The sequence below is a fragment of the Bos indicus x Bos taurus genome, chromosome 7 (assembly GCF_003369695.1).
Source record: "Bos indicus x Bos taurus breed Angus x Brahman F1 hybrid chromosome 7, Bos_hybrid_MaternalHap_v2.0, whole genome shotgun sequence".
Classification (NCBI taxonomy): Eukaryota; Metazoa; Chordata; class Mammalia; order Artiodactyla; family Bovidae; genus Bos; species Bos indicus x Bos taurus.
Window position 1 is genome coordinate 83,701,918 of NC_040082.1, and position 6,233 is coordinate 83,708,150.

Here is a 6,233-nt window from a genome sequence, read left to right on the forward strand (position 1 = left end):
CCACAAAGAGATAAATGAACTTACCAAACTGTTCCTCTTGACTTCTCCTGAATATGGTAGAATGACATACTCTTTGGTTCTATACCAGAGCTGCTGATCCCCAGCCATGCTCTCAGTCTCTGCTGAGTGGGCAGTGACTATAATTTGCATCACATGATCTTGGTCCCCATAGCTGATTGGGCTAGGGATGGGTACCTGATCCAAGGGTGGTTCGTTCTATAGGCTTGATCAGCCAACATATGACTTGGGTGGCTGGTTGCAAAATACAAGCTGATAAAGTTCCTCCTTTGGAGGAACTTGCAGAATAGAGAAGCTGAGAGACTGGGATCACTGCGTTGCTGAACAGAAGGGTCAGTTGGAATGATGGGCATGAGTAAGCTATAGTTATGAGAAAGCAGATACTGTACCTAAGGAGGGGAGCCAGTGAGCAAGATGAGAACAAGGAAAGAAAGAAGCTGAGGCACTGTGAGCAGGGTGCTGCCTCAGTTTCTGCTATCCTTTTTTTAAAATCATTTATATTTAATATAATTTTAAAGACTTGTGTTAATCCAGTGCTTTATTTTTCCAGTGTTTATTGAGATATAGTTGACATACAGAATCATTTTGATTTATATACATCATGAAGTGATTACCACAATAAGTTTAGTGAATATCTATCATTTCATATAGATACAAAGATTATAGAAATAGAAATGTTCTTCTTGTGCTGAGAACTCTTAGGGTTTACTCTCTTAACACCTTTCACATGTAACATCCAGCACTGTTAATTATATTTATCTTGTGGTACATTACATCTCTTCTGTGGTCTCTTCTGTGGTTCTTTAGGGAAAAGGCGATGGCACCCCACTCCAGTACTTTTGCCTGGAAAATCCCATGGATGGAGCCTGGTAGGCTGCAGTCCATGGGGTCGCTAAGAGTCGGACACGACTGAGCAACTTCACTTTCACTTTTCACTTTCATGCATTGGAGGAGGAAATGGCAACCCACTCCAGTGTTCTTGCCTGGAGAATCCCAGGGACGGGGGAGCCTGGTGGGCTGCCGTCTGTGGGGTCGCACAGAGTCGGACACGACTGAAGTGACTTAGCAGCAGCAGCAGTGGTTCTTTAAGAGTAATTCCCGAGGCCTGGCCCTACTCTCATTCCTATTGTCAGGGTTCCAGGAGTCATGACATTATTATAAACAAACCAACAACCCTAGTCTGAGTGAACCCCTGCTTCCTTCAATAAACTGGCCAAAGAGTTACGTGTTCCAGTAAGTCTTTACCATGTTCTGATGAGACATCTGGAAGAAAGCAGCACTGTAACCAAAAGCAGCAATGCGCAGCCCCAAACTCAGTGTTCATTCCACTTCATTTTTAAGCATTAGCTTAGGAAAAAAAGAGAAGGTTTTTCACTGTTTCCTCTGGGAGTGGGAGAATATTATGAGCTTCTTGTGTCAAAATCAGTCAACAAATTGATCCCTAAACATAATTTTAGAAAGGAAAAGTAATTGCTGCTACAAATATGATACAAAAATGACTATAATAAGTGACATAACATTGTCTGATGCTTGGCAATGGTGGTATAATTAGATGACATGTTTCCAGAGAGCTGCCTTTCGATTTTCCACCTGTTGAGACCAGAGGGATTACTGAAGGTCTCCAGGAATCTTAGACACAGGACTGCATTCCTCTCTCAAATTAGCGTAATTAAATTCATTGAAGATCTATAGGTAAAAAACATTAGGTACATGCAATCAATGCTCTGAATATGGAATACAGTTAGAAAGCTTGTTTATTTATGTTTCCCTCTATCCCTATAAAATGTATTCATTGGGAGTTTCTCCCTCTGTTTAGGGTAAAATAAAAACTCGGTAGTGTTAGGAGTATTTTGAGCATTCTTAGGCAACAGAAATCTTAGGCAAGTGGTATATCAAGGAAATTAACCCTGAATATTCATTGGCAGGACTGATGGTGAAACTGAAATTCCAATACTTTGGCCATCTGATGTGAAGAGCCAACTGATTGGAAAAGACCCTGATGCTAGGAAAGATTGAAGGCAGGAGGAGAAGGGGATGGCAGAGGATGAGGTGGTTGGATGGCATCACCAACTCAGTTACCGTGAATCTGAGCAAACTCCTGGAGACAGTGAAGGAGGGAAGCCCGACGGGCTGCAGTCCATGGGGTCACAGAGTCAGTCGGACGTGGCTTAGGGACTGAACAACAACAGGCAATAGAAAATCCTTGGCCACTCTAAGTCACCTTTAGTGTATCCATTCCTATGTTGATAATGTGGAACTTGGTTTAAAATTACGTCTTACCGTTACCCCAGTGAGAAGCCACGTGCAGTCAGTCAGCTGAGGAAGGAGAAGGTCTTTCTTTCCCTGCTTCTGCCAGGTTCTGATCCTTCTGGGGCTGTGGTGCAGACATTTCAGAGACTTCAGCAGGATTGTGGGAGGCTGCACTCCTTGCTGGTATCATTCACCTGCTATTTCCCTGATTCAGGCAAATGCGCTCTCCACTTGAGCAGCCACCTGCTTCCTCAGCCCGAGGAACCAGTCTTCTCCCTCTACTTCACCTCTTCTGAGGCCTGCCTGTGCCCAAGGCTTTCCCTAGCCAGTCTCTCACATTTGGCACACATCTGATCCCTGAACATACACCTACCTACCCCTTCTTCCTTGGACAAACTCGGGGCAGCAGCTGTCCTCCTTTACTCCACCCAGAAATGCTTGTAAGCTCTTCTTTCACGTAATTGTCCAGATGGGAACTAGACCACTGTGTTCTTCCTACCCAGCGACACATATGAGGCTTTCTGATGAACTGCACTTTTGTCCCTTGCTCTTGACACTACGTGACCCCAACTTTTTACTTTGGTGGGAAGTGGGAGCATGTTTTTCTTTTAAAACATCCTCCAAATATCCTCTCTCCTGTCTCCAGCAACCCTTACATGATCCCGTATTTCCTTTGGAATGTAGCACCTCATGTGTCTTTGTGCCTCAGCCACCACTTTAGTTTTAACACCTTGCGAGTACATGGTGGATTTGTTTGCTTGTTTGAAACCCTAATGTCAGAAATGTGTTGTCTGGGTGCAGGCCCTGCAGATCCTCCACACCTGTGATCACCTGGCTATCCTCAAGCAAGAAGTGGTCCAAGAGGACAAGCTCCAGGGTCTCTGGGCAGCCCCGATTTCTGAAGGGAACCAGTGGATTCTCTCCCTCTTAGCTCAGCAGAGCCTGAAGCTCTTGGATCAACAGCCCTAGGACACGGGCCACGTAGCTTTCAAGTTGCCTGGAGCAGGGAGGAAGGAACACAGGGTGCCCAGACACACGAGAGGGCGATCTCGTCTATGGCCCCCTCAGCCCTGGTTGTAATGAAGATGTCAGTGTCCTGCAGGGCTCCTCAGGGGACTTCTGAGCTTAGCATGCTTGAGGACTAGGAGGACTGAGAAGGGCTGGAGTAGAGAGGCCAGATACCTCTGAGGACTCAGGAGCCAGAAGGGCTGACTTTGGGCTAGGGCGGGGAGTAAGGGAGGGCACTGCTGCAGGGAAAACACCACCTTACCGGAGGTCCTGCACAGGGTGGACCCCTATCTTTCTCATCAGTCTCATGTCCTTCCCTTCTCCCCCCTTCATGCCAGCCACACAAAGCCACCTGCCATTTTCTAAATACGCCATGCCCGTCCACACTCTTCCTTTTCACCTAATTTAAGTCTAATTTTCTGTGACGTCTTCCTGCCACGTTCCCCATCAGGCTGCTGTACCGTTTTCCACAGGTCTCAGCTCCAGCTCTCACAATGCTACGTCACAGTGCTTTGTTAATTTGCCTCTCTCTGCTGCCCCAGACAGTGAGTGTCTCTGAGACAAGGACTGTGCCTGATTCACTTTTATACTCCTACCACCTCCCATTGAGCTTCAGTGTTGTAAGGACTTCTATTAGTTTTCTATTGCTGTGTAAAAAATTACACCAGACTTAGCAGCTTGAAACAACACACATTTAATATCTCATAGTGTCTGTGGATCAGATGTCCAGCCATGGTGTGGCTGAATTCTCGGATCAAACTCTCACTGAGCTGAACCCAAGATATAAATAACCCAGGGCTGTGATTCTCACCTGGGTTTCATGGGCCTCTTCTAGACTCACTGATTGTTAACAGGATTCATGTCCTTGGAGCTGTAGGACTGATGTCATTTTCCTGCGGGCTGTTGGCCAGGTACTACTCTCAGCTCCCAGAGGCTGCCCAGTTCCTTGCCTCATTGGCAGTTCACAACACTGATGTCTGATTCTTTCCAGGCTGGTAGGAGCACATCTTTCTCTTTCTCTCTCTTTTCTTTTTTCACTAGGCAAAGAATTTTATTTATCTTTGTTTCAAACTTTATTCTTAGGCTTCTTCAGCTTAATTAGCTGCAGAGAATGAATTGTATATAAGCAAAACGGAAAAGAGCTGCAGTGTCCAGGCACTTAGGATTAAAAATATTAAGAGATCTAGATTTTATCAGATCCATAAACAAAAATTTAAAAAGCAATCGTAATATAAAATAGCAGCTTCCAGTAACTTCTTCAAGATTTATTTTCTTCAGAAGTTAATTCAGTTTGTTTCATTCTTGGAGGCCTCATCAAAATTCTCCACAAGATTTGAACTTCATCATCATCATCCTCTCCAGTGGCAAGTGGTGCTTTTCCATCCACAGATTGTTTGGGCAGAGCTTCAGCCAGTCTCCTTAAACTGACCAGACTGTCTGTGCCAAGTTGGTTTAAGATGCTAGGGAGAATTTCTGCCAGTTGCTTTGACTCAGCATGGCCTGTAATGGTGAAGGTGTTCACTTCCAGAGATGCCTGAACTTTAGGGTTGTTAAAGTGGATCACTGTTCCTTGATTTGTGAACATATTCACCTCTTCGATACCAGAGATATTGTTTCCCCCAACTTCTTTAAAAGAGAACTGAAGTTTTTTGTCATCTACTGTGGCTGTTCTACGAGCCACCTTCTTTCTGCAAGCAGTTCCTTTCCCACCAATGCGCACTTGTGCCTGCAGTTTGTTGAGTTTCTCTTGGTTCATGATAGTTTCTTTCATCTTGTTGGAGTGGAAATGGGGGTGTGTGGGGGACTAGGCTTGGCGCTCAGGTGGTCTTGGGCACACCAGCTGAGGCTAGGCACACACATGTGGGGACGCAAGATGGCAGCTAGAGAGGGAGCACATCTCTTTGATTTCATTTTCTGCAACCAGCCAGAGAACCAGGCTGCTTTTAATGGGCTCACCTGATTAGACCAGGCCTACCCTAGATCATCTTCCTTTTGCCCTGTAATGTAACATAATTCATCATATCCATGAGTTTCACCCACTCAAAGGGGAGAGAACACAAGGGTAATGGTTCATTGGGGTCCTCCTAGAATTTTGCCTACCATAGGGCTCAATGAATATTTATAAAATCAAATGACATATGTTCCAAAATGTATAAATTAGAAACGCTGACATCCAATTGTAAGATTTTTTTTTCCTGTTGTTACTTTGGAAGGTTTCTAAAGTTGTTTCTTAATTTGTATTGGTCCAGAATGGTTAAGAACACTTTACGTGAGATAACACAGGTGGTACTAGAGATTTGGGGTGTGTGGCAAGACCTAGTCTAACATCTGACTGGCTGTGTGACTTAGTTAACTTCCTGAAACTCTGAATGTCAGAGTCCTTTTCATATACAAAATGAGGGGGGTGGATCTAAACAATGTCTAAGATTGGCCAGCTTTAAAATTCTCTAATTTCAAAGACTAACTCATACTGATAAAATTAAAATCCAGCTAAGTGACTCACAATATCCAAATTCATTGAAGTAGTTCACAAAAGAATTTCATTATAGATGAAATTGCAATGGTGTGATTTTAAGAGAAAAAGGCAGTTTTGTTTTTAAATGAATTGATTCCTCTATTGGCTGAACCTGACTATAAATTAAGAGAACACAACTACAGTTTTAATACTTTACATAAGGTGGTAAAGAGTATTTTGTCTTTAGGTGACATATCTGTTCAGTTATGGTCCGACATGAATTTTCCCCAAGATATTAAAACCTGATAAAACCGCTGTCTTAAAATATGCTCAACTAACTCAATTGATGGTAACTGAAAAACTATGAAAGGCAGTACTCAGATATTACCAATCAGTTCACTGACTATGCATAAAATATGCTGAGATTCTTACATACATTTTGGGGTTCAAGTCTTTTGTTTTTCTCAAATGAAATGAATTTGGCTAGGATAGTTTATTCTCT

At 43.6% G+C, this 6,233-nt stretch overlaps 1 pseudogene; it reads right to left on the reverse strand.

The window, feature by feature from the left end:
* Nucleotides 1-3,946: 3,946 nt before the first annotated feature.
* On the reverse strand, nucleotides 3,947-6,219 carry LOC113895614 (annotated as a pseudogene).
* Between the last annotated feature and the right edge of the window lie 14 nt (nucleotides 6,220-6,233).